The sequence below is a fragment of the Ostrea edulis genome, chromosome 8 (assembly GCF_947568905.1).
Source record: "Ostrea edulis chromosome 8, xbOstEdul1.1, whole genome shotgun sequence".
NCBI lineage: Eukaryota > Metazoa > Mollusca > Bivalvia > Ostreida > Ostreidae > Ostrea > Ostrea edulis.
The window spans coordinates 73218912-73238350 of record NC_079171.1 but is presented as its reverse complement, the minus strand read 5'-3'; the positions used below and the strand labels follow the sequence as shown (position 1 = coordinate 73238350).

The 19439-nt window shown below is 35.2% G+C and overlaps 1 long non-coding RNA gene across 1 annotated transcript; it reads left to right on the top strand.

Annotated features, from left to right (window-relative positions):
* The first annotated feature begins 1103 nt into the window (after positions 1-1103).
* Positions 1104-4614, top strand: LOC130049301 (uncharacterized). The gene is made up of 4 exons (XR_008797804.1): positions 1104-1242; positions 1614-1744; positions 4074-4158; positions 4295-4614. It is a non-coding gene; the product is annotated as an uncharacterized LOC130049301 (long non-coding RNA).
* Positions 4615-19439: the final 14825 nt, after the last annotated feature.

Below are 19439 nucleotides of genomic sequence, written 5' to 3'. Positions count from 1 at the left end.
AAATACCATATTCAAGACAATAAACAGTATCCAGAGTTCAGGACAGTGGTCAAAGTACCGGCGGAAAATAGTTATGTAACGCAGACAAGAGGTGTTTAATCGTTTTTGTTCAGAATTGTTCTAAGTTAAACTGTATCTTCCAATACACCTTCCATAGAGTATCTACTCCATTTATTGCTTCCAATGAAAATCAGCCTGCACAGATTCACGCATTACACCACTAGTTGTACATTCTTACTGTAAGCAATATTTACATGTGTGTTAGGACTATTTAAGCAAATGTTCAATAGACATGTGAGATTCATAAGTAGACAGCTATATACCGGTATACATGTATTTCTTATAATGAAATATGGATATAACGAGCAGTGATCAATCTGATAACTCCTAAAAGCAATACAAAATATAGAGTTGGGTAAACACGGATCGTTGATTATACCAGAGGTATGATCAGTTACCTAGGGAGATTAAGCATCCCCTGTTAACTGGTCACATCCGCCGTGAGCCCTCTATATTGATCAGGTAAACTGAGTTATCTTTAGCGAAGTTATTGTGCCAAAAACGGCCTAGCAATCAGTACAGTAACAACCAGACCCAACCTGACAGAAAACAGTCCCAGAGCAGTCCTGTATACTGCTTTCTGGAACTGCTCTGGGACTGCTTAGCACTCCCGGAGTAGTCCCAAGACAGTACCGCAGCAGTCCAGGACAATATCGCAGGATTCTCACAGCAGTTCCAGTAAACAAACCGAAAAGCAGTCCCGGCAGTCCCAGTAAGCAAGCCGGAGAGCAGTCCCAGCGTTTCCAGTGTTCCAAGCAGTCCCAGCGGTCAGAGCAGTCCCCGTAGGAGGGGTTAAGATAACTAATGGGGGGGGGGGGGCTAAGCCGACAGTTAAATTAGCAATACAAATTGTGGATAATCGCTGGAGTACATCAATACGGTAGTCAAACTTGAAGATAAATGACTTACAATGTAATTAAAGAGAAAACAATACATTATACATGAAAACAGCACATATTCAACGTGCCTGTGTGACACTTTTTTTGAATTCATAACAAAACGATAGTTTATGAATACGAATGAAAAAAAGATACATGTAGAGTTTATCGGTGTAGTGTATTCCTATTACATGTATTGCGCTTCATAGACTTTAAGTTTGATTATATCCTCCGATCAATGGACGCACGTGGTTACACCACGGTAAAAGAAATGTTTGTTTTGGAACTTGTACACCACCACGATGTAAGTCATGTGGATTTATTGGCATTATTCCTATGTCTGATTTATATGCAAAATACAGTTTATGTTTCTTTAGTCAAATTTGGTGCAACAATTCAATTTATGCTCAGTATTGTTAACAGTGTGCCATTTCCCAATAGCACTTCTTAAACCGATTTATATTATATATTAAGATATATTTCACTTATTCTTGTATTTGTACACTTCTGAAAGTATTATTACTATGAATTTATCAGGATTTAATAATTTCTAGAAGATGCACCTTGTCCAAATTTTCTTAATATGGAACACCGTTTGTGTCAAAATGCTTTTTCGATATTTTGAACTCTAAAATGGTTGAAAGATTATTTGAATGTGATTTTCTTTATTTGTAGCCTTTTACCTGCTTTATTCAATAAACTTTACATTGGATACACTGGTTAAGTTTTATGTGATGAGACAGGACAACAGGTCTAATAACCACAGTTTCAAAACGTAAGATCGATTGAAGTCCACGTTCTGTCAGGTAATTTTGTTGGTGTTATTCATTATTTTATTTTTTTTTATATCCCATACATGTAAATCATATATTGGGTTCTGAAAATTATTTAGCATAATTATATTTATTTCTTGTCTCTGTTATTGAAATAATTGTGCTTAAACTCACCTAAATGATGTATTCACGTATCGTCTATATTAAACTAGCAAAAACTGCTTTCCACTTACGTGCACACGTATTTATGATTTGAAAATGATTGGTTATATATGCGGTACTTATTACCAGCATTGTAATTTTTTTTTTCAATTTCACTACCATATTTAGACAGATTTATATAATTATGACAATTCCAATCAAAGTGTATATGCACATGTTGTTTTAACTAAAATCGAGGGTATAGTGTTTGTAAAGTGCATGTCCCCTAATAGACGTGTCCACAGCGTTATCAACGACAATATTTAACAATAATTCCTCGTTTGATACTCATGATAGCCCGGTTTTGAAACCTGTAAACACACGACGACATTCCGTGTCTTCCGTCGCCATGGACACAGTATACATGAGTAGCTTACCCCTTCATATCGAATCTGCCGACACCACACCAAATTCCCCCTCAAAAATCATGCATAAACTCGTCTATCTAATAAATGGTCCAATGTATTTCCTTTTTTAAATATAATTGGGCAATTAAAATTGATAAAGCAAAATATAATTGAATCCGAAGAGTGATTTTTTTTTTCACTCTGAGTTAGAAAATCCAACATCGAAGATGTCACAACGACTAACGCAGGCGCATACAGGTAAATATTTGTGTTTCTTTTTACAAGGTATCACTGAACTACACATACTTGTAAAATGTTACATAAACTCATGATTTAGTGGGAAAAGAACAAGGAGTAAATTGTTCACATTCATGTAAAATCTGCTTCTTTAAAAAACTTAAGGTAGAGACCGATAGCAACCACGTGATCAGTAAAAAGCGTGTATTTTCACGTGAAATTATTTTTCGGAATTCCGTACATCGCCATAGAGTAGTTGAAAAACAAAAAGGGGTTCCGAAAGTACAAGTTGTTGCTGTGACTGAATCGATGATTGAGAGGGTCGTCTCGAAGAAAGATATAGAAATTTGGCCATAGTTTAGATTAGGAATACATCAATGTAATAATAGTGGACTAAATGTTTCGTCCGTGCAGAATGGCACTTTTTACCTCACGAAATTCACCACCATGCATAGCTGCGCTACGTAAACAAAGTTGTTGATGTAGCGTGATCGTGATGTCCGAGTGCTGCGAGTTTCAATACTGTTTATGTAGTCATTGAGAGTTTAAACAAAGTTTCTTCTGAGAAGAGGAATTCGATGGATACATTCAACGTGGACAACGAAATCATAATTTCGTTTGGTAAGTGAAAAGAAATGGCAAATTGAATTTGTATTCAACCCACTTATCCTCTGCTATTTCACAACCCGATTTTATAATAACATAGATCTATAAACGCACAGTTTGGAGCTGTTTCATTTTTTGTGCATTTATGTATTCCATATGTGCCCAAAATATAACTCCTACATGTGCATGTAATTGTAAATGGATGTCATGTGTATGCCAGATTTGAAAAAAAAAATAGGGCTCTCATAAGTTTGAGGGGAGGGGGTGTTGCACTAAAATTCTATTTGGTATAAATGATAGTACTTTCAGTATCTTGAAATTTCATTGACCTAAGAGATATTTCAAATCTGGTGTTTCATGTTTCATGCAAGCATGTAGGTCTACAAAACTGTATTTAAAATATTTGTAAAATCAACCCCCCCCCCCCTCATAGGCAAATAAATGTATTGCATGAGAATAAGATATGTATGTCCTTCTCTTGACCCACACTCCGTAAAGGAAACAAGTCTGAGAAATCTAGAGTTGACTTGTTTTGATATTATTAGAATGAACTGGCAGTTTATGAAAACATATCTGTCATCTCATATTGTAATGATAAGTATGATGTTTATTCATCTCATTAAGGACCCGGGGGTGGGGGGGTATGCACAGTTTAAAAAGAAGGTAACTATAACAATATGAAATAAATAACAATCATGCAGATGTACTACTACTGCAAAAGTTCACATTGCTGCGCTGCACACATTTAACATACATGTAGTGTTACATATGTAATACTGATTTCAGACAAGATTTTAAAAATGAACATAATAAAATACATGTTATGTGTGTAATTTTCAATATATCAGCATTTTAAAGTTCACTAAACATGCATTGAGACACACAATTTTAAAATTGACATTGTCTGACACAGTATAATTAATGATTAATACTGACTGTGCAAATATTAATTATGATGACTTTTTTCTAAGCATCATCCTAAGGACCAGTGCAAGTTGAAATGGGCATCCAGCCAACAACTTCAACAGCAATTTGCCATGAAAATCAGCACGAAAGGTACCATATTTTCTATCTTAGTAAGATATAATTTTTCATTTTACCACCAGACATTTATAAAGACAATTCTTAGTATATTTGATATTCATCTTTTTTTTCAATATTTGAATATACAGAATATATTTTTTTATAACAGGTACTTCATTTACATTGATGATGTCATATCCCCTGGACCCCACAACTTTACAAGTTACAGAGAAAATTCAAGAACTTCTGCACAATGTGAGACTCGAATATAATCAATAATGTATTTGTGATCCAATATATATTGTGCAACATACTAAAGTGTGAATTTAATGGAAAGCAAGTACATGTACTCATGTATTACATGTCTTTTTTAAAGACAATAATATTGTATAAATATAGAGGAAGTGTCATTGTTGATTATTCTAAGTTTTTGATATACCAAAATCAGTAAACATTTGTAAATGAAAATAAAATACCAATTTTATAACTTTAATCAATGTGTTTGAATTTCTCATTTTCTAACCCCTCTACCCCACCCCCGTTACACACACTCAGTGCATATATACTGTGAATGCAATATGCATGCATTCTAAGTTATCCAAGCGAGTTTTTGTTTCAGTGTGAGACTACAAGTAGGACTCATAAAATTATGAAGAGACATATATATTTGTGGTCTATAGGTTAGAACGTTCGCCCCGCATGCGGAAGGCCAGGGTTCGATTCCCGGCCGCGACAGACCTGAGTTCTTGAAACAGGTAGTGACAATTCCATTGCCAAACGCTCAGCATCAGGTGTGAATGTCACTGGTCCTCGGAGATGACCTTCAAAACGGATGCCCAGTGTCACAGTAGATGTGGCACACTAAAGAACCCTCACTGCTCAATGGCCGTAAGCGCCGAGCAAAGGCCTAAATTTAAAGTCGTTCACCGGTCTTGGTAACGACTCCATATGAGTAAAAAAATTATCGAGAGAGACGTTAAACAAGATACAATCAATCAATCCATGGGTCGATTGGGTGGAAATATTTCCATTGATATTCAATATAAAGTTGTTATTTAAACATAGTTGGTGCACTATGCTGTATAATCATATCAATTTCTTATAATAGGTAATCGTGTCTGGTTATTATAAAAAAATGTATGAAAAATAACTAAATATTATTGCAATCATTGTGAGTGCAAAAAGGTCAATCGCAAGAGCACACACATAAATGCATTGGCGGATATAAGGAGGGGGGGTGGGGCAACCGGCGCGAGCCCCCCCTAAAATTTTCAAGTTTAAAGTAAATCGTGGTATCTTTTTTAGAAAAATATATACGATAAAAGAAGCCATAATTTCCTCCACTCTCAGAGAAATAAATGTCTGACAAAATCTTTTGATTTATTGAATTACTTTTAGTGGGAGAACTGCTACTTTTTTCTAAAACTCTTAAAATTTGCGTTATTTTATTAATTTCACCTTATTAAAAATGACAGAAAATAATAAAAATGACTACATAGGAGACATATTTTAAGCCCTAAAAAATCTGTAAAATCCAGGAGTTTCTGGGGAATTGCCCCCCCCCCCCCTTCAAGGCGGCCCCCAGACCCCTGCCTCATACAGTTGCACCCCCTCCCAACTTCAATTCCTGATCCGCCCCTGAAATAGCTTATAGAAACTTTCTGATTGACCTGTTCAATTTTCAAAGAGGTAATTTGGGAATGCTTAAACATTCTAAGTTATAAAAAAGGTCAGTAGTTTATCTCTGCTGGCTGAATCTTTCTTCTCAATGCACCGAGTGCAATTCATGACGTCTATGTTCCTGCTAATTCTTTCTCCTCCATACCATGTAGTATATTAAAGGGGCTGGGATGTAATGGAGACATTTGTTTTAACAAATATAAATTGTATTTCAATTTTTTGTGGGGATTTTTATTTGGGAAAACTCTTGATATTAATCATCAAATATGATGACGTATGATAAATCTATATTCTGAGTGTAAGTGCACAAAGGTCAACAACGAGAACTACAACAAAATATAAGCTACAATTTGAAATACATACTTTCTGTATTATATTTATTAATTTAAAAAAGGTATTACAAAGAATCTTTGAATTTCAGCAAGCTGTTTTTGATGGATTGTTTACAATATCTTTTAATAACCATTTTTCTTACGAAAATATGTAGTTTGTTAAAAGGGGGTGGGGTTAGGAATGTGTTGCTAGTTCCATCTTGAACCCATTATGGTGTATAATTGTTTTCATATATTTTACTTACTAATAGACTGACCACTTAATGAAATAGAATTAGAAATTTGATGGGTAATTTTATTTGCAGCTTAAGCAAAGGTATGACCCTGTGTGCAAATATTGTGCACTGGTTTAAGGTAATTGGCCAATGTAGCTCTTTTGAAGTAATGTTGTTGCATGTTAATAATGATTGCTGAACTTGAAATTGATGTGTAATATACAATTATGTGAAAGGTTGTTTGGAACCATATATGACAAGTTATGATCCTTTTTACAATAAAAATGTTATAGCTCTATTTGTATATTGCTCTCTACTTATTTTTCTTCACTTTTTACGCTTTACAAGGACTAAAGAAGGTGTTGTTAAAATCGCCATATTTCTCAAAAACAAGGTCGATTACCTACATTGATTTTTTATTACGTTTTATATCGAAGCTTCATCATAAACATATATCAAACTATAAAAAATTCAATGGTTATTTTTTTTAGCATCAACCTATCAATATCTACCTTAAAAGGATTCCTTGTCAATCATAAAACCACGTGATTCATTCATTTTTTGCTTCGCAAATCAGTCCCAGAAAGCTGTCCCATAGAGCACTCCATGAGCAGTCCCAGAATAGTCTCACTTTTTGAGAGAACAATCCGAGAGCAGTCCCAAGGACTGCTTACTGGAACTGCTTGGGTGTCATATTAGGTTTGGCTGGTACTGTATGACCAAATCATTTGACCCAATGGTAGGCCTTATTAACAAACTATATCACTATAACGATTACTGAACGTTAGCAATGCTAATTTTAAATGAAAATTGAATCAATCAAACGCTTTTGTTTAGTTTCTAGTCCAGATTTGATTACCTATAGTAAGACGATAATATGTATAATGCCCCATATTTCTTTCGTTAAAATCGGATCGCATTGTGCTTGACATAAATCCAAGTACAAAACACGTTTACATTTCGATGGAAAGTAATAGTTGATTCTTATTGTGCGCAACTGTATAACGATTGTCTCGAGGACGAAGGGCATCCCGAAACTGACACTAGGAGCATCAATGCTTGTGTCTTTTTTTCGAATTGACCATGCGATTATAGCTTCTGTAGATGACAATGATATTGATTATCATAATGATAATGGTATTGACTAGTGTACATAACAGTGATATCGATTATTATATATGACAATGATATCGATCATTATAACGATAATGGTACTAATTATTGTACATGGCAATGGTGTTGATTATTGTATATGACAATGGTATTGACTATTGTACATAACGATGACATCGATTATTGTACATATCAAGGGTATCGATTATTGCATATAACAATGTTATCGATTATTTTAGGCAGTACTTGCATCGGTTATTATAAAGATAATAATATCGATCATTGTACATGGACAGTTTATCGTTTATTAAAATAATAATGGCATCGATTGTTATAATGATAATATATATCGGTTATTGTACATGTCAGTGGTATTGATTATCGTTCATGACAATCATATCGAATATTGTACCTCACAATGACACCGATTATTGTATATGACAATGACACCGATTATTTCAGAAGAGGAACGTGCATGTAAGTAAGTTAAATTCACTCTGATTCTAGTAATTGTATTGATGAATTCACACCAATCATACTGATATACAGTCTTCTACAGCGAGGACATCCGTTTATGTTTGATGTCATTTTGAGATTATTTTACTCTGATATTGAAACCGTTATAACAACTATAGGATAATTCATTATGTATAGGTTCTGATGTGACCCTACACTTGTGTTTAAGATGCACTGTAGGACTTAATCTCTACAACCGTGTAGGTAGGAGTGAACCTAGGATACTTCCTGTAATATAAATGATCACATACGACAGGGAACTCTGGTCTTTTGATCATACGATATTTCATATCGGAGTGTGATCCTCTTGTGAGTGAAGAAACATTGATATTACTGTGCTGCTTCTAATTAACAATATATGCAGTGGGGGATATTGAAAGCTCTACTTGACACATAAGATAGTGTAAAGTATATCGGGAATTCTTAGGAGTTTATCAATCTTTAATCAAAGTTAGGAAATCTGGAAACAGAAATGATAATCTGTTTGAAATGTGCAAAAATCAAGTGTCTATGTTGCAAAGACATGGTTTTAGCTATTATATTGTATTGTGAGGAGGAGGGGGGGGGGTAATGTAACCCTGAGTGTGTGAACATAGTGATTTCCCTTGACCCTTACTAAGTTCAATTTGATTGTACACCCAGCGCAGGCAGAGTTTTGAAAATATTGTGTGTCCCATCCTGTCTTCTAACCGATCACCAACTATTGGTATTCGATGACGAGTGTGCCTTGCAGCTGCATTTACCTAACGAATATCAACATATATTCGGATAACGCTGTTTTCCGTTGGTACGACGGGAAGAGAGGAAAAGCATGATAAAGTTACGTTGGTTTTCTTTATAATGTATACTTCTTCTATTTCAATCAGCTTCACATGGATATATATTACGAACTTTTAATGACAGCCGTCTTGGAGGTTGCGCAACCGGTATTGTAAATTCAGACGGAATCTTTCAATTTTCCTAAAACGTCAAAAACCGATTTTCTGGCGACGATGCATTCGTTTTCACTCATAGTACAGTATGCACTCATATCCTAGATATCTAAGTGCAATACTCCTAATGCGATCGCCGTTTCTTTGCCAAGCAAATAAATGTTCTTGCCGTTTAGAACAACAAAATCGCATTGTTCTAATGAATTTCCTCGAGTACACGAAATGACCCCTCCATTGGCAATGGAATCTCTAATTCATGCCTCCGTGGACGAGTGGTTAAAGCATTGTGCTCAAAATCACCCGTCCTCTCACGTCTGGTCGGCACGGGTTCGAATCCTACTTGCGCCAGTAAGTGAGAACGTTTCCCAGTTTACTTTCGGGAGGTCGGTGGTCACTTCCCAGGTACATTGTATCTGTATTATTTCTTCCACCAATAAAAGCTGTGCGCCACCAGATATCTGAAAACATGTTGAGTGTGCCGGAAAACACAAACCAATCAATCAATCAATCTAATTCATGCGCTAATAAATTTCTGGAGGACTTTGAAATATCAATGTCCTCATCGCTGTCCTCGGCAACCTTCTATACGTTTCGGGTGACTACATTGAAGCTTGTGCTGAAGTTATGCAGCATTGGTAGTGTGGCTCCGCCTACATTCACATTGATCATGACACGGACATTTACTCCGATTTACAGAGTTTAAATAATCATAATCTGATGGAGAACTGTCACGTTTCAAATGTACATAATTTACGTTGTTATTTATATCTTTGCATTTCAGAATTACACATTTACACATTTTTAGCGAAGTGCAAAGTTATCCACATTCGTTGCAAATTGTATCTTTTGTTATTATGTTCTTACAGCGAAACATATTTCTGTATCCTTTAACGCTGTCCTGTTTTTTTTCCCCATAAATTCCTCGTTGAATTTTCTTACTGTATTTGTTACCGTTGATTAAGTTGTTTGACTTTTAAATTGATCTCCTCTTTCGTCAATACGTTAATATTGATAAAATAAAATTTGCGACATTGTTTTTTATACTGTGTCATCATAACAGAATGAAACAAGATTAGCTAATGTAATTGTAATGATGGGACTCTGAATTCTTCCGACCCCTTTACCTTCCCACCGTCTCCTCAACTTTCTGATATCTTCGTAATTCCAAAAGTTGAGCATGTGCATCAACTCAAATCATTTTGAAAATGTTACATCCATGACTAGTTAGTGTACATTAGATATATCACGAATATCCATAATACAATTGATACGCTCTTATCCGCCAAAAAGACATCTGTTCCTCGACCGATTTTTTTCTAAAGCTTAAATCATATTTGCCCCCCTCCCCCTTCTACACAATCTCAATTTAAATGTGACCTAGCTAATAAAAAGCGTGTGAAGGAATCAATATCGGATATTGATAGCGGCATGAGAAAGTTATGCTGGTATTGTTAAAATATTAAATTTCGGAAACCTGGTGCGTAGTTCTACATAGCCATTTAAGTGTGACGTAGGCCGAGTTTAGATCTACTTGAAGGCATCCACATTTCTGGTTTTTTTTCATAATTGAATACTCCATGTCAATTCCCATTAAGACACAGTTATAACATAACACCCCGATTTTTACCTTTGCTGTAATCAATGGTAAACTGACTGTCAATCAAACATTTAACTATGTCTTTCAAGTGAAGGGAAATATCGAGGGAGTGTGATCTGAACCAGCCCCAGAGAAGTGTTTTGATAACAATAGCAGTCAATGCTTACCGACATTCATTAGATCTGGACGAAATAAGAATCTGGAGATTTCCCCGTTAGAACGTTTTGGTGTAGTACTGACTCCTGATCTGGAGATTTCCACGTTAGAACGTTTTGGTACCGGGATCTACATCTACTATACTGAGACTCCAAGACGCCAGACGCAATAGTTAACGACCGGGCGAGACGTCAAGTGATAAGAAGCTTATATTAGAGATACAGATCAACCTGATACAAGGGTAAGTTTACGGTTACTCGTAAAATTACTTAGTCACTACTTAAGTTGACATAACTCTCCAATGACTATCAAATATAAATGTGGGATATCTGGTATATTTTAAAATTTATTTATATATTTGTATGATTGAGTACATGGTTTGCATGATATCGTGTACGACTTTTAACTATACTATCTGAACTGTGCTGAAAGGTTAAAATAATGAAGAGTGATCAAAATAAATATTTTGGCAAACACGGATCCCTGGACATGTCGTTGGTCAGATCAAGAGGATTAAGCATACCCATTCAACCGGTCACTACCTTATTGAGTATTATGTCCACATCAGTAAAACGGAATAATCCGTAACGGAAATCAATATGCCAGAAATGGCCTGAATATTGATTTGAAATATGTCGGATAGCAATTGATCCACTGATAGGTTATATTGGGAAACTGCATCATCATAGCATCCACATAATTTACAAATTGCTGACTTTAAACGATAATAATTCACCATAACTACACTCAACTATGTTCTTCAGGCTGGGTGCGCAGAACATGCACATCCATTTCTCCGTTGAGTACATAACTTTAATAATGCAATTTCCGAATGAACGATGTTTTCAGTCTGTGATGCAGCTGATTAGGCAGCACATCTGTACCGACTTCAATTGAGTAACCTTTATTTCATGATATTTTGATAGAGAAGAATTTGTGTTATGGACATTTTCATTGTGCAATAAAACGATCTTGGTACATATAATAATTCCTAGAACGAATGTAAAAAAAAGAAGAAATAATGGGAACCACGACTCCTGGACATACCATATATCTGATCAGGTACCAATGAGGAGTAAGTATCCGCTTTTGCCCGTTCACACCCGACCCAAAATATATATCTTAATGCAGGGGATACTTACCCCTCCTAGGCACCTGATCCCACCTCTGATGTGTTCAGTTGTCCGTGTTTGGCCAACTATCTATTTTGTATTGTTTATGTGAGTTATGGGATTGATCCCTGTATGTTATTTTCAACTTTCATCAAATAAGCAAAACGATCCACACCAGAAATCCATATGCTGAATGTGACCTAACAATTTGAATGAACATACCAAATAGCATTTGCCCCAATGACAGGTTGTACACAATCATGAATTCAATGTATGTGGCATTTGATGTGATGGAGTATCTGTGCATCGAATCAGTATATTTTCTAGTGGCTATATGGCAAAGTAGTATTATATGTTTTCAGTGTACGCCAATTTGTTTACAACCATCTAAACCCACCTAAACGAAGCATATGAAATCAATCTTAAAGTTCATTCTATCTGGATATCCTCTTTCAGTAACAATCTTTTGAAGTCATCGATGTACTATTTTGCGAAAGTTGTGGATATTTTCTGAAACCATATTTTATTGACTTGTAGAAAATATATGGAATTAAACTGTCGGACACGGTTTCTTTTCCCAAGATTTTTTCGTGCATATATTGTTAGTGACGTTTTATATTTACGATACAATATCCTACATTGAAATTTAATGAGTTTGTTTTGAAATATACATATACATTCAAATGGCAGCCTTTTCATCTGTTAGATAGATCATTAATCGAATGATAAAAACATAAGATATAAGAAAAATATTATGATTATATAAAATACATTAAAACCAAAGAACGCATCATAATTCGGTATTTAAGAATTCACAATTAATAAGCGAATTTATAAGTTTAGTTCTGTCATGTTTGAAATTAATTTGTATTGGAGTAAAAAAAAAAACAACAGACAATAGAGTTTTTCAGATCATCAGGCTACAGGGGGAGATATACGATATCATGTTCAAGAAGTTTGCGATCCAACGACCTTTGCCTCTGTGTTCGAGTGGCTAGAGCATAGCATTCATTATCAAACGGCCTCTAACCTCTGGTCGGCGCTTGTTCGAATCCATCCCACACCAGTTAGTGCGACAATTTTGCTATTTACTTGTGGAAGATCGGTGGTCTACATTGTATCTGGGTTTTCTTTTCCACGAATAAAAACTGGGCGCCAACAGATATCGTGAAAATTGCTGAGTGTTGTTGAAAACAGAAAAAAAACAAAACAACCAAACAAACAAACAAAACAGTATATCGTTAGAAAGGAAGGTAAATCAAAATATAATCACAACAATACACCGGGTTAATATTTAGCATTTGAAAATAACGTGCAATATTAAGGAGGGAACACATGAAATGGAGTATTACTAAGACATTCCGAAAAAGGGCATTATAGTACTGTATTAAAGTGAATCTTGGTACATTCCCCACCACTTCATATTAAAAAAAATCAAATCACGATGGAAAGGGTCATCATGATATTGTATGGACAATGTCATAATATTGTGTCGTTAATGAAAAATGCAGTAAGGGTTTAACTTCATATTTCTATTTTTTTTCTTTCAAATGTGTGTGAACGGATTACGTATTATGTTTATTACGTATCATACATGTCAATGAACCATATATGCTACAGTGATTTTGGCATTATAGTATGACCTTGAAATCTGCATTAATGCACTAAGACAATAATAAAGATTATTATTCACGCACAGAATAAATTTGCGTTTGGATGGAAAGCTATATAGTTATGTCTTTTTTTACGCTCTGCTGTAAAACGGTTATCTCGGGGACATAGGACACCCTGAAACCCATATCATCAGATCACCGTGTGAATTTCCTTTCGAATTGGTCATGGCATTCTTCATCTAATTGAACCCACTTGAATATATTTTAGTGGAGGAGACGTTTTACAAAGTTTGGTTGAAATTGAATTGCTGACAAATTTATCATATCAAAAAATCTACCCCAACGACGACGCGAAAGGGTGGTAAGTATAGTGTAAAGAAATGGAAACAGTTGACAAGATACATACTAAGGAATTTTGTTGATTTGCTTTCTACTTGAAGAATAATTCATGCGTACATATCCATGACCAGAATCACGCCCGTACATGTAAGTGAACGTTCATTTCCGTTTTACTGCTGAACTCAAAACTTCAGTAAAGTGGTTTCCGAATGAACATCTTATAAGTTTGTAATGCTGATGATTGTCTTAGACATAGTTTTATATATTTCAAAATTTAGGCCTACTGTGCCATCTAACAATGGAAACCATACCGTTAGGTTGTAACTCCTGTTATTGCTCACAGGTTGTAAAATATCCACTTACACTCTTCACGGTATTTCATTTCGCGTTGACTCGTTTTTGTATGACAGTTTTAGACCATCTAAGGTATCTATATATGCTAGCTTATTCGCTTCTATTGACTTCATCAACTTCTTACCTTTCAAAATAACTGCTTTCCTTATTGCACACTGGCGATACTACAAAATGTATCGTCGTCCATACCAAATAAAACCAAAATAGTTGTCGTAAAATATGTAGTCCCTTTATCTGAAGATAATTTTTTAACTAAATAAATTATGCTGTAGGTATTCATTTACTGTTTTGCAAACAGTATGCATGCTGAATCATCGAGTTTGTTTTCGTTCTTATAGATTTGTAAACGTATCAGAAATCAAAACTAGGTGACGGTATTTATATAGATGGGATGATCCTACATATAACCTTAGTAAAACTTTACATTTACAACACACTATAGTGCGCTAGTTTAATGCATATGACAAGTTGATCAGAGCCGTGGTCCATCCTAAGTCTAGCTTCGTTGTTGATAATTACGTGTGTGTCCTTTACCAAGTGTCCTATGAGAAAATTGCGAGTGTTGTCTTTCAAACATAGCATTCAAACGGAAGTTATATATCACAGTAAGCATTATCAATGACCTTCGATTGTGTGGCCGTAGGGACCAATTTCATATTCAAATGTTCTGTTAATCAGAAATACAATGATGAGGTGTCCATGTCAGAGAGGCATTCAAGATTGGATAACAACCTACGAACAAAAACATAATGTACAAAAGGGACATTTCATAATCATATTCATAAAAAAATACAATCATCAGAGTATTCCCTAACCGTTATGTGCAAGCCCAGAGGTAAATATCAAACCTTCAATATAAAACACAGTGAATTCCAATCTCCATAACAATTTTTTGTTTTCAAATAAGGAACGGAAACACAAATTGTAATTTCTCCTTATACCTAACAAGACGTCAATATCGGTGGGATTAAGAATATCAGAGAAACTCGTAAGAACCTCATATAACAATTTTATCCTCATTTGTGAAATCATAATATCTACAAGCATATATTTTGTTTGATATTCAGCTGAGGACCAGTTCTGCTTCTACATAACGTCAGTCGATGTGTGGACTGTTGCTGCCTGGACAACCGCCGGTGCTCTCGACCGACTACGCCTAACAGTAGGGAATGACAACCGAGGTATTCCTACTCACGGGACGATTTCTCGACAACGAACGTGACAACCTCGCGTTACCATTTATTTGAGTCCGAAACACCTAGCAAACATTCCGAAGAACAGTTATTTCCAGACGGAGCACTTCAAACACCGAGCGGGAGCGATCCTCCGACGATAACTGACGCAGACTATTGTCCCGCCCTAACTCGATCACAACATATAGCGCCCGGTCGCAGTAGTCCGCCGACAAGAGGCTGACGAGGACCACACGCTAGGTCAATCAGGATTAAAAAAACCAACAGGGCCACAGCAGGTCCCCGACGAGTGACCGACAAGGAGCATGACCGCGTGCGATCTCGATCACAACCTGAAACGACTGGCAGTTTATTCGCGAGCAATACCTTGTCAGTCAAGCAGAATAACTCGTAGTCAAAATCAGCGTGTCAAGAACGTGCTAACAATTCGCATGAATCATAACGGACAGCAATGAACTCAATGATATGTTATATTGGGAAACTAGATGGTTATAACGACCATAGTAGTTGCAAAATGCAGGCATTTAACGGTAATCATTGACCGAACTTACAATCAGGTATCTTGTTCAAGCTCGGTGTATTGAGCATTCACGTTCGTCTTTCCGGTAAATGCATATCACTGCTGATGCAATTTCCGAATGAAAGGTATTTTCAGTTTGTAACACCTTTGTTTGATGAAGGTACATCTGTACCGACTTCAGACTTTTAGGCTTACCGTTTTATATAAGACTGAATGCAATGTGTAGATAACGAACAGTGATGAATATCATAACTCCTATAAGCAATACAAATATATAGTTGGGCAAACACGGACCCCTGTGTTATAAGACTGAATCCCGTTCTTCCCAGTTGTAACTTAGTCCAGTGCATACACATTGTAAAACTATACAATTTAATTTCAAATGATTCCATTCTGCACGGATTGGTGTATGTGCGATTGCTATGAACAATCAATAAATTCTCTATTTATCCACTCTTACAATTATCGATGGAAATGTTTTCAGATATAATGGATTAAATTTACATACCAGAGAGATGACTTTAATCATTAAAACCATATGTTTCTTTCATATTCAAATTGTACTTACTTGGATTGCACATTTACAATAATGAACAATGATATGACTTACTGTATAGGGTTGGGGAAATAAATCGCGGTGGAAATGTTCGCTATATTCGCGGTCTAAATAAATCCGCAAATTTAAAAAAAAAACTGAATATTTTTTTTATTTTTATTACTCTTTAATACACGATATGTTTAAAAAGGGGAGTTGATTTATAGTGATTTGAACCCGCGAATTTATGAACCCATGAATGTGTTTGAAATAAGAAAAACGCGAAATAATTACCCTATACAGTAGATACGCATTGTAGTGCTTGGGGATTGTTTTGATTTGGTTCGTACTTGAGTGTACGGTTGGTGATTTCATGAGGGCTACTTGTGTTGCGCTCTGTTGAATTTGTTGTCTTTGTTCCCCAAAGAGTAAGCACATTTAAGTTTAACTCTTAATATCTGATGATAGCAGTCTGTGCTACGCATGTTTGAATTATGCAATGAAAATGTGAAAATAATGATATTAATGTATTTCATAATTGTTATAAGGAATACAGAAATTAGAGTTGGGAAACACGGATTCTTGGACACAACAAGGTGACTAGGAGAATTAAGCGCCTGACCACACCTGGTCCAAAATCTTTCTCTTATAAGATAAGCGGGTTGATCCGACGTCCAAATCAGCGTGCTCAGAATTGATTAACAATTCATACGAATACACCCGACAACATTCACCCCAATGACAAGTTGTATATAATTTGTATTTGGATCAGGCAAACGGAATAACAATACTGAAGATGGGTGTACCAGGTACGGCCTAACAATCGGTATCAAACATGTTAAGCAGCATTTGACCTAAAAATTGGTAACATGCTCATCTTAAATGAGATCGAATAAATGGAAAGCTTAAAGTTTTGTTTACTTTTTAATTGAAAAATGCTTACCTATACCAAGACGATAATATGGATTACTTCATACATTTATTTCATTTAAAACGGAATGTACTAGGCTCCAGATAAATCTATTAAAAATATATTTACATTTGGATGGAAAGAAATATGTGTGTGATCGTACGCGCTGCTGTAAAACGATTTTCTCGAGGACGCAGGTCATCCTAAAACTCACAACAACACATCACTATTTGTGACAAATTTCCTTCCGAATTGGCCATGACATTGTATATTGAACAATTTCATTGATTCCACTCGATTATATTTTAGTGGAGGAGGCATTTTCTGAAATTTGGTTAAAATTGAATTTTTGTAAAATTGTTCATACAAACAATATACTCCCATGTCAACGCAAAATGATGTTAGGTATATTGTAAAGAGAATGAAAAAGCGTGAGTTATCCAATTAAATAATGTAAAATAGGAATGTAATCGATGTGCTTTCTAATGGAAGAATAACCCACGTACAGATAGACATGGCTAGAAGTAACCAATTGTATGTAATTCAATCCCCCAGTACTGAACGTTTACATCAGTTCAACCGCTGAGTTCATTATTTAAAAAAAAAAACAGTTTTCGAATGGTCGTCCTTTTAGTTTTTTATGCTGATATTTGATTAAGACACATGTTGACCTATTTCAAAACTTTAGGCAAATCTGGACATTTAACAGTGAACCCCATGTCTTCAGGTTGTAAGTCCATTTAATGCTAACAGGTTGTAAATCATTCACCTGTACATTCCACATCATTCATTTGTGCATTGAATGGTTGACATATAACAGTTATTGACAATCTATTAAGTTTCACCATTATCAATGGAAACCGTTTTAAAAAGTAATTAGTTCAATTTACATTTCAGAAGCCTATTCGCTCCTTTCACTCAATTAACGTTTTCCATTTTAAATTTACAGTCACCTTTACTGCATACTGAGAATACAACGAAATATATCGTCTATGATGCCGACAAAAAACACAGATAATCTAATAAAACGTTTATTCGCTTTGGTTTGGAAATACTTTTTCACTACAGTATATCTTCTGTAGACATCCATTTGGTATTTTGCTAACACCCTCCATATATGCTGAATAATTGTATTTTTCTTTGTTTTTTTATTGACTTGTAAAACAAGCGATTGGTATAACATAAAGAGTGTAAAGTCTTTCAAACATGACCTTCAGACGGAGGTTCTACATCACTGTAGATTTGGAGATGACCTATGACCCTCAATTGTTTGGCCGTTTGTCCAATGTTTTGTCAATTAGAAATCAATGGAAGGTTTCCATATGAGTGAAGGTAGTTTAAGAGGGGTGCATAAACTATTGCAATCAACAAATGCTTCCATAACAATGACGTAAAAGCACAGAGGTAAATATTAAAGAGTCAATATCTAACACAATATATTTCAACCCCCATAACAGTTTTCCTCAAAATAACGAATTACAATTTCTTCTGAGACCTAACCATACGTCAATATAGGTGTGTTTGGATATCTCATAGAAACCTTATATGTATTTTGCTTGATATCCAGACAAAAGAACCGGAACTTAAACCCACTTCTAACGTTTGATAATTGTCTTCATTTTGAAATGTTAAGATACCCGTGTCAATCCATTTATTAGCACTGTCTTTGGTAAAGTACTTCATTGAATGAATTCCTGGTCATTGTTTGGATATATCATTAATCGATGTCATCCAAAGTAGTCTGTAAGCAAAATGCTTGTCAGGTAGATAATAACTTAAGATTAGTTTTAACATTCCGTATATAATGCACAAAAAATAAAAAAATATATATGTATCATATATTCTTCTATGTCAACGCGAAAGTAAAGAATTGTGATTATGTTAAAGGAAGTAGGGTGAATATGTGCTTAGTTATGACTTTTAGATCTGCTGGAGTTTGTGTTATGACAGGTAAGCGCACCAGCTAGAGAATTATCATAATCGTTTTTAAAGAGATTAAACATCACAGGCAAAGTTTTGAAGGTCCATATTTTATTGACTTCTTATAACAACGCTGGTTGGACTCATTCTTTTATTCCGCAAGAACACAAAGTTGTTATGCAAGATTTAACATTAAAAGCAGTAACAATATATTTTCTCTTGAAAGTGACTAGGAAACTGATTGAACCATATGAATATTCAGGGCGTGACAAAGGTA